Below are 10182 nucleotides of genomic sequence, written 5' to 3' on the forward strand. Positions count from 1 at the left end.
ATTTGTCACTTGTAAAAGAGATGTTAGAGTATGGAAATTTGCAGTAGCTGCTAGAAAATACTAAGGCAAAAGCTAGAAAAATTTTAATACAATGGTAGTGTTATAAAGCAGGTGATGGAACAAATTTAAGAGGGGGGGAGAATTCCACTGGTAAGAAATTTCTTTGGCTAGTCCTTCACTGCCATCAGCATCTTCAACATGCTGCTGCACCCTGTAATAGTTACTCTGCTAATGTAAATTTGTGTGTGCCTTGCTGTAGTAGCGACTTGTTACTGGATGAAGCAGGTGAAACTGTGCATTGACAACAAGGTGCAAGGACTGAGGCTGACCAAATGCCTGCTACCACAATCAAGGGCAAGACTGGGTTGGCTTCTGTTTGCCACCAAGAAGAACCTTTAGCTATGCTGTTGGCTGCAACCCAGCAGGCGTGGAGCGGTGGGGACACATGCCATGCCAGACCTTGATGTGAAGGATCAGAGAGCTATACAGCCTGTTATCAGAGAGCCATACAGCAGAAAAAAGGGGCAGGCCCAGGCAGCCTCTAGTTGGCATATGTTGGAAATATAATCTAGCCCAGATCCCCTGATCAAGTATGGCCACCCAAACCGTATATAAAACATAAAGGGGGAAGATGTGGAGACAGTGTTCTCACAGGAGAATGCATAAGTGGTACATAAACTTTGAATAGTCCTGAAAGATACAGCAAGGCCATGGGAGGCCCGAAGAAGCTTAAGCAAGCAAGATAAGAGGCTGGAATTCACCAAGTTAATGAGAACTGTGGACTGTTGGCAAGCTTTCAAGGTTGAGTTCTCACACCTGTGTTTAACCAATTATATGTTAGTCACTAAGGGTCTTCAAAACATGTATCCAATCATAATATGCCAAATCACTGTAAGTGCTTCAGCCGGGGCCTTGGCTCAACTAAGCAGACTGGGTTGCTGAGTTGATAAGCAGACAATTCTACATCGAAGGCAATTCCTGATTTGTTTTAATGTTGACTCTGTAAGACATGCAACACTGCAGAACCTTTTGTTGTTGGAACAGGGACATGGATGTGAAGAGTTTAATGGAATGTGTTGTATGAGTCTCTCTGATTATGCTAATTCGATGCACGCACAGCTGAGAACCCTGGCTAAGCTTACCCAGCAATAGTAAATGAGCAATATCCTAAGAATAACTAGATGGTTGTCTTCACGGGGCATTACAGGTTGAGTCAAGCACTGTTTAAAAGTATTGCACTTATGTATCATTATTAGGTTAATCATCGTAGCTATTAGACTTGCTTATAGTTGTGTGATAAAACAGGTGAACAGAATAACCCATAATGCCTTGCTTGCACAAAGAAAAAGGGGGGAATTGTTGCAGAATGACTCTAAGAGCAGGACCATAGAGTTCTGGAGGACTGTGCAAGCAAGGCAGGGGGTGGCCCCCACAGGTAGCCGGAGACTGGACATGGGAGGAGAATGTGGAGGAAGCTGTGGGGGGCTAACCAATACTGTTGTGCCAAGAAGGAGTGGCTGAATACCACTCCTATATATGTGTGAACTGCGTCACAAATAAAGTAGAAGTTGCTTATCACCCATATTGGGTTGGCCTGTCTGCTTCTCCTCGCCGCTTACAGAGAGTGAGTGAGCGGCTGAGTGGTTCTGAGTTACCAGCTGGGCTATGACAGACTAACAAAGATTAAATGAGTTTCTCATCAGGGAAAAAAAATAATCCTTCTATTAGAAAGGAAATATTGGAATATGTGTGTATTCAGTGCAAGAGAAATACTGTATAATGATTTTTTCAGAGATAACCAGTAAAAATACTTCTCATACCTATGCAGAAAGAAACATGATTGAGTATCACAGAATGTTATTGGGCTTTTCTGTGTGAGTCTATTGAGTAAGTATTTATGTTTCTCTATAGGTTGTATTTGAATGTGGTTTTGTATGGATATATATATGAACTATTTTAAGAAATTACAAAAGAAACGTTATAGCTGTACTTCCTCTGTTAATGAAACGTCTTCTTTGATTTTACTGCTTTTCATCAGTTAAAAAGGGTGATGTTTTAACATGACTACTACCCTGCATGAAACATATCTCATTTACTAACTTCCAAAAATATTTTTTCTTGTAGAAAATTAGTGTTTCCATTTCTGTGCTCGTTACTGTCAAAAATTATGATATTGTTCAATGGAAAATTGTCTTTGAAACTTTTGTTTTCAGATGACCTCCGTCGTGTTTTGTTTCAATGAAAAATTCAAGATGTCATGGCACAAGACAAATATGCACTTATGCAACTGATGTCAAATGTTAGAGGTAACTGAAATAAATTTAACTGTGTTGTGACTTGCCTGCCTTTCCCTTTCCAAAGGGAATTGTACTGGAGTCATGTTTTATTGCTTCAGTTACTCTTGATAATGATCCTAATTAGAGTTGTGTTAATTAGATAGAGCAGGTTTGCAGGTGGGGAATACCAGGCTTCCTCTTCTCTAAATTGCTGCGTCACCCGTTTCGCAAAATAAAGAAACTCTGTATGGCCCTGACCAAAAGTCTTTTGATATCTCTGAAAGACTCCACATGATTTCATGGGCATTTAGAGTAGACCATAAATTTCAGTATGTTTTTTGGTAGTAATATCTGCTTTGCATAATAGTGGATATTCAGAATTGTGTGAGAACACCATCCTGAGAAAAATGCTGTTCTAGGTGAGTTATGTTGATGTAAAATCCCTCTAAAACTCCACTAATTGCATCCTTTCTCCCCTGCCACTCAGCCCTGAGGCATCCTTTCTCCCTGCTCATTCTCATCTTTTCACAAGCTAGTAAATAAATTCCTTGGTCTGCAACACATAAGGGATTACACAAAAATCATCTTCAGCGTAGTTTCCCATGGAAGTAGTTATATTTATTATGAATCTTTTAGATAATAAAATCAGTGATTTTATTTTACTAAGGGGGCAGCTTTGTGTAAAGGTGGTGACAGAATTGCAGTGAGATGATTTTCACTGTGTGGGGAGGTAGGGGGACAAAGCTATTCTATGTAAGTCTTTGTATCCCAAGACAAAACATTTTGCAGTTTGTGTTTTCTGCAAAGAAGGCATGTTTAGATCTGTGGTTCATCACATGTTAATTTGCAAACAAGGTAAAGTGTGAGAAAGGATTGCCATCCTGGAGGCGGCTGCATTTCTGATACTTTTGCTTTAAAAGACTTCAGTGACCTAGAAAATCTTAACCCAGCCCCCATCTACATCCAAGCTTCTGTTACGGACACTTCTCAGATATACCGGGAGAAGTTTCCTGTTATAAAATGGCATTAAAAAGCTAACTTGATTTTCCAAAAATTAACGTGATTAAGCTTTGCAATACTGATTTGTATGGTTTAGTTTCATAATTATTTTTTTTTTGTGTATCTGAAATTGCTGCTGCCTAGAAGGCCACACTTTGCAGAATTCATTAGTGTAAAGGCTAAGGATTTAGCGTGGCCTTTAAACTTAAGAAATTGCATTGTTGCTTGCTAGTGTCTGCTGGCAGGACCCAGGTTTTGGCAGTGTGGACTGCATGGTACCAGCAAAGATGTGTTAAAAGGGGTGTGGGGGAAGGAGGAATATCTTACTTTATTGCTAAATACCTGTGACATGATAAAATTCTTCCAATATCGTATAAAGACAGACATATAATATTGAAGATCTGTCCCTGTGCTCTTGTGCTTAGGAACTGAAGTATAGAGCAATCCAAACCCACCATTACCAGATCTTAAATGCAGCTCAAGAAATGTATCTACTGCGGCTATATATGTCTGTATTAGCACACCATGCTGCTTTGATGTTTACAGACCAGCACTTGATAAGCAGTGTGCACTTATAATTGGTTTATGGCCAACCCTAGTATTGAGTATATCTCTGCTAAGCTAGACAAAGAGTCTTTCCAAATTGTATTTGAAATACTGAAACCTCACAAATAGGGGTACCGCTCCTTCTTTTCTTGCTCCTTAAACCCACTGTTAATGTCTGTTCTTAAAGACACAAGCATGTTGAGGAGTGAATTTGGGATGAGTTTGTCTGAAATTGACACTGCCTTGGTTGTATTGCTTTAGACTTTCTACATTGCAAAGCCCTTTTGTCCTTGTTTGTGCTTTTATGTGGAAGATAATAATTCTGCCTTTATTACACACTTGAAATCGCAAAACACTCTTGTCAGAGGGTACTCAGATCCAAGGAGGGTCTTGTCCCAAGATAGCATTTCTGCCACAATGCAATGTCTTAACAGATGGACTTCTCATTAGATATTCAGGTCACATCCACTGGGACTGTTACCTTTGGATTGAGAATGAAATTCAATTCTGGCTACAGGTAATCACTTCCTCACCAGGGACGTCTGTGAGATCAAAGGTCAGAAGTCAAAACTTGTTGGATACTTTTCCTTCTGCACCATTCCTTCTCCCCTCTTGGCTGTTTCAAATACCAACATGGTGGAGACAGTGCTCTCACAGGAGAATGGATATTTGGTACATGAACTCTGAATAATTCCAAAAGATACAGCAAGGCTGTGAGAGGCCCGAGGAAACTTAAGCAAGCAAGATAAGCTGGAATACACAGAGTTATGAGAACTGTGGACTGTTGGCAAGCTTTCAGGGTCAAGTTCTCATAAATGTGCCTGACCAATTATATGTTAGTTACTAGGGGTTTTAAGGACATATATCAAATCATAATGTGCCAAATCATTGTGAGCAAGTGTAAGCAACAATATATAAGGAATTGATACTTTGTAATAAACAGCTTTTGGCCTGATCATATTGATGTCTGAGTCCATTCTGCGGCAAACAATTCATGCAAATTCAGTTTAATTTATATGCCTTCAAATAAATCAAACATACCAAAAATTTCCGAAGTTCACATAATAACAGGTATTATCACAAAAATAATAACAGGGAATCCTAAATAACAGGGGATAGTGTTAGCATTAGGAAACCTTTATCTTGTGCCTCATTTTACCAAGAACTTTGCTTCGCTTGTATGAGATTTTCTGTTTTTCGCATCCTGTCAAAATATAAATTTTTCATGCCTGGACTCTCTCTTACTTGTGTATTTGTGATGGAGATATTCCTGTGACGACAATGTAAAGCAGGTCTGCCCAGGCTAGCTGCCTTGTGGGTGCTTAAAGTGTAAATCTTACCTGTTTGTCCATCTGTCTGTCTTCGCTCTAAATTTTGCACCCAGAAACTCACTGTGAGCTATTTATTCAGCTGCTTGAGAAATTTTACAGCTTGCACTGACTTGTCTGATCTGTGGCTAAATTGCTTCTGCTGTCTAAGCAACCCAGTTTAAAGCTAGCTCAGGTAGACCACTACTGCAGAGTAGTCAGAGATGCAGCCACTCAAACATTTCATTTAACAAAATTCTCAACTTATCAATGTGTTAAATCCAGACCTTGATTATTATTGTATACTTACTAAATAGGAGTGATCTCTTAGGGTTAGGTGGATCGAAAGTTTGGGTTTTTATTAAAGGTTCAGTATTGCCTTTTGTAGAGCAAATGTCAAGTCACCCTGTGGATTTCTTTGCAATAGCTATGAAACTACATCTTCTTCAGTCCTTGATACAGACAAAACTAATATAAGCCCCTAGCTGGGGTTGTGTTTATTATTTGCAATGCAAATAATGGATGTTTTTCTATACACCTTATCAGTAGGGTTTTATTAAGTTTTTTCTTGTTCCTCCTCTGTATTATCACCTATCCTTTTCTAGTTACCCTCTCCTCTACCAAGAGGATCTCATTAATCTAACATAGATGTGCTTCAAGGTTAAAGAAATGTAAATGTCTTTAAAGCAGTCTACACTATGTTGCAAGGTGGTCCAGGGAGACACCATTTCCCTGGAAAATGTAGAAGCTTAAAAATAAGCATTAATTTGGCAGAAGCAATAACCTCATTTATTTTATCCTCTACTAAATTTCATTTTGCAGCTGGCTGGTCAGCTGTGGCCTGATGATGCCTGAGAGGCATAGTGCTGTGTGATGAACCATGTTCCCATTTTTTCCTTGAATCTTATTCTCTTTAGAATGCTTTGCTCCTGAGGGACAGAGAAAGGGCTCTTCTTTTGTTTTCAAGTGAATGTGTCTCTCCTTAGACTCCCACAGAAGAACGAGGCATTAAAGAATCTTATCACAGATGTCAAGAAACCTGTAAACCTCCTAATTAGACACCTCTGAAGTGTGAAACAATCAAACAAAAATGGGGCCCTGCCCACCTCTGGGGAGCAAGCAGATAGAGAAGCTGCTGGTTTGATACTTCATTATCACCCAGTGCACTGAATAGGAAAACCCTGATGTCATCCTGTTGCTATAGCAACACCATCCCTGCTTATCTCTGTTTCTCTGGCAGCAATCCTTTACTTTCTACTATAATCACACTCTTTCACTATAAAATTCCTTCACTGTGTTTTATAAATTCATAACTCAGATCAGGTCATTCCTTAGATTCAGACTTGGTATCTTTCTTATGCAGAGAATTACTGGACTTGGTATCATTTCACATTAATTTGGTAGGCTTTGAAACTGGAAAAGAAAACCAAACCATTTAGGAGGCTATCAACAGATCTGGTAATGAAGTTGTCACCCTATCAAATGAAATATCATTTTTCTAGTATTCATTTAAGTCTGTATGATTTGGATTTCATTTTGGAACTACCCTGGTTTGAAGCTAGAGTTCTGGGAGTCCTTGATAGAGTTTAATGCCTCTGTTCCAATTGCCTGCTCTCCCTAAGCAGATAAAACTTATAGTCTGAAATCACAAGCTATTTAAGGAAAGCAACCAAATGTGATAGTTACGGGCTGAGATTCTGTGAAGGGTTCCAGTGTGTGCAGAATCAATTACAAGATAAAATATGTTACAAATCTAATCCACAGGTCCCCTTGCTCAAAGCAGATCTAATCAAATCAGGTTGCTTAGAAAATTTGTTCAGCTCAGTTTTGAACACCTTCAAGAACAGAGATTCCGTCCTTCTGTGTGCCTGTTGCAGTATTTGACCATTTTTTTAAAAAATGATTTAAAAAAAAGAAGTCTGTTGCTTTGTACGTCTTGTCCTATTGCTTGCTGTGCATCTCCAGGAAGAGTTAACGTCTGTTGGTTTTACATTGTCCTACAAGGTAGTTGTCTCCCTGACCATCATGATGGCTCTAAACTGAACTTATTCCAGTATGTCTTGTACTTCAAAGCCCAAAGCAGCTCTCAGAAGTGCCAAAGAGAGGGGGGAGGAAAACCTTCCTTCAAACTTCTAGCGACACTTTTGTTAACAGCCAGGAATGTATCTAGCTTTCTCTGCTGCAAGGGTGTGTCCTTCTTACTCATATTCAACTTTACATCTATCGGGATACCCAACTTTTTTTCTGCAATGCTACTTCCCTGTCAGTCATTGGCTATATTTTTGAATGGATTTACGAAATTCTAGATGCCTTTGCTTTTGTTGAACCTTAAGGTTCTTGTCATCTTGTTTTTCCAGCCTCCCTGTGTGCCACTAAATAGCAGCCCTGAGCTCCAATGAATTGGCCACTCCCCCTAATTTGTGGTCATCCACATGCTTACTCAGAATGCCCTCTGTAGTCGTCCAGGTTGGTGATGAAGACATTAAACAGATCCCTGAGGGAAGCCATTTGTTACTGGCTGCCAACTGAACAGGCTGTACCCGGCACTTGGAGCCTGGCAGTCCAGACAATTTTCAGCATACCTTATTGTCCATTTACCTAGCTTGAATGTCACCAATTTGGTGATAAGGAGGCAGTATCAAAGACTTTGATAAAGTTTAGATACTAACCATCTTCTGCCCTTGTCTTGGTCACAGTACTTGTCACCTCATTATACTAAGCAATGAATTTGAGCAGATATGATTAACATGCCTAAAGGCCTTGGCTACTAGGGGCAAACAACATAACTCATAACCAGAAGGTGCCAAAACTAGGTTCACTTATTTCTGTCCCCTTCTCTGTTTACTTTTTGGTTACAGTGACGGATCTGGTTCAAGCACTTAGGCAAACCAGACGGGGAAAGAGAAAGTCATTGCTTTGAGTGTCACTAGAGTTAATATCAACTTAGACTCTTCAGAATGAGTTAAAGATTTCTCTTTCTGTGCCTGATAGGTTGATAACAGTATTCTCTAACAGGCGACTCATAGTAATATTGAACTACTGATAATTAACTGAGTTGATAGCTGAAGAGAATGTAAAGAACCTTGATATTGCTGATAGCAGTGACTTTGGTCATCCCTTCCCAAAGATACATTTGATCACAGAGTTCAGAACAATGACCTTTGTTAACCTTCATGTGAGTCTTTCATGTAAGTATTCCTGTTCATTTCAATAAAGATTTATCACTCGGTATTCTACAAGTAGAATTACAATCTGCATTGTGTTGTGTATCTACAGAGACCAACATGTTTATGTTCCTGTAGTAACAGCACAATATTAATCATTGGAGAAGTAAAATGACTATTCCTAAAACTCTTTTGTCACAGCTTTTACATACAGCTCTTTTCAGATTTATTTATTGATGGATACTGTGTATTTATGTATTGTGTCAACACTGGAGCAATTTATCATTTAACACACTGCACAGAAAAGTAATATGCTCTCTCCATATTAGGTAATCTTTGAAACCCTTGTATGTAATAGAATGTGCATATTATAAATATATAAAGACAAATGACCTTCAAAATGGATTACTTCCTCTTAGGCAAAGCAACTACTTTGTGTTTTCTGTTATTGCTGTCTGATGCTTCAATATTCTGTCATTGCCTGTACAATTGTTATAGACTGCATGATGGTATGAAGAAGAAGACAGAGAATCACAGAATCATGGAAGCATATAGGTTGGAGAAGACATGTAAGATCAAGTCCATCTGAAAACCTAACCCTGCCAAGTCCACCACTAAGCCTTGTCTTTTAAGTGCCACATCTACACACCTTTTAATACCTCCAAGGATTGTGACTCAATCCCTTTGCCAGGCAGCCTGTTCCAATGCTTGATAACCCTTTTGGTGAATAACTTGTTTCGTAATATCCAGTCTAAGTCTTCCCTGGTGCAACTTGAGGCCATTTCCTCTTGTCTAATCACCTGTTACCTGGGACAAGAAACTGACACCCACCTCACTACAACCTCCTTCCAGGTAGTTGTAGAGACTGGTAAGGTCTCCCCTGAGCTCCCTTTTCGCCAGGCTAAACAAGTCCAGTTCCCTTAGCAGCTCTTCATAAGACTTGTGCTCTAGATACTTCATCAGCTTCACTGCCTTTCTTTAGCCATGTTACAGCACCTCCATATCTCTCTCATTGTCAGGGGCTCCGAACTGAACACAGGACTTGTGGTGCAGCATCAGTAGTGCCAAGTACAGGCACTTTCCTGGTCCTGCTGACCACACCACTGCTGGTACAAGAATCAATGAAAGGCAGTTGCTTTTATTATTTTTTTTTAATAGGTGTTTACTGTCAGTATATTTCTAAGTGATTATATCAGGGAATTTAACTACACTAAAACTTCTCTTTAAATTTAAATAGCTAAGTAGCAGTTGATGTTCCATATAAATAAAGAAAACCTTCTTTATACTCTTTGTCTATAAAGTCATTATAAGTGTTTGAACTCACTCAGCTACTAATTGGAGAGACTGGTATTATTTTTAAGTTCCTCTTTATTCCTGCACAATGGGAAGGGCTGCACTTGATGCTCCCTGGTGGAGGTCCTCCTGCAGCAGGTGGCTGAGCTGCAGGATGCTATTAATAGGCTGCAAGATGTCAGGAAGCTGAGAGGAAGCAGGAATGCTTGCTCCAGGCCCAAACCATGCAGGGGCCTCAAGCTTCTCCTCTAGCTCATGAAGGAAAGAAGGAGGCTGTTAACCCAGGAAGCTGTGATTTGATAGTTGCAGTTGACTGCAATTAGATCCCTGATGTGCACTTGCCATAATTCACAGTGATTTTCATCATCATCAGTGCTTCTCAGTATCTATTCTGTTAGTTCCTATTTTATTTTAGATTGAACTGGATGGTAAAGAATTTGGTTTTGGGGTATTTTTTCCTTCTCCCAAGTGGATGTCAACTGCCACCATTTCATCGTGATCAACCTTTGTTTGCCATGGAAGGAGAAAACAGAGGAAGAATCCATCGTGGTCTGCAATAGAAGGGGTGTTTGTGATGTGTGTATGCATTTTTCTTAA

At 39.5% G+C, this 10182-nt stretch overlaps 1 long non-coding RNA gene across 2 annotated transcripts; it reads left to right on the plus strand.

The window, feature by feature from the left end:
* Nucleotides 1–2559: 2559 nt before the first annotated feature.
* LOC133277462 (uncharacterized) lies at nt 2560–9426 on the plus strand. Of its 2 annotated transcripts, none has more exons than XR_009746218.1 (3): nt 2560–2695; nt 8228–8316; nt 8791–9426. It is a non-coding gene; the product is annotated as an uncharacterized LOC133277462 (long non-coding RNA). The 2 variants fall into 2 exon arrangements; XR_009746217.1 differs by having other exon boundaries at nt 8231–8316.
* Nucleotides 9427–10182: the final 756 nt, after the last annotated feature.

The sequence above is a fragment of the Pezoporus flaviventris genome, unplaced genomic scaffold, assembly GCF_033815535.1.
Source record: "Pezoporus flaviventris isolate CSIRO_AGI_PZ_B2104156 unplaced genomic scaffold, CSIRO_AGI_Pfla_v1 ptg000056l, whole genome shotgun sequence".
NCBI classification, from domain to species: Eukaryota; Metazoa; Chordata; class Aves; order Psittaciformes; family Psittacidae; genus Pezoporus; species Pezoporus flaviventris.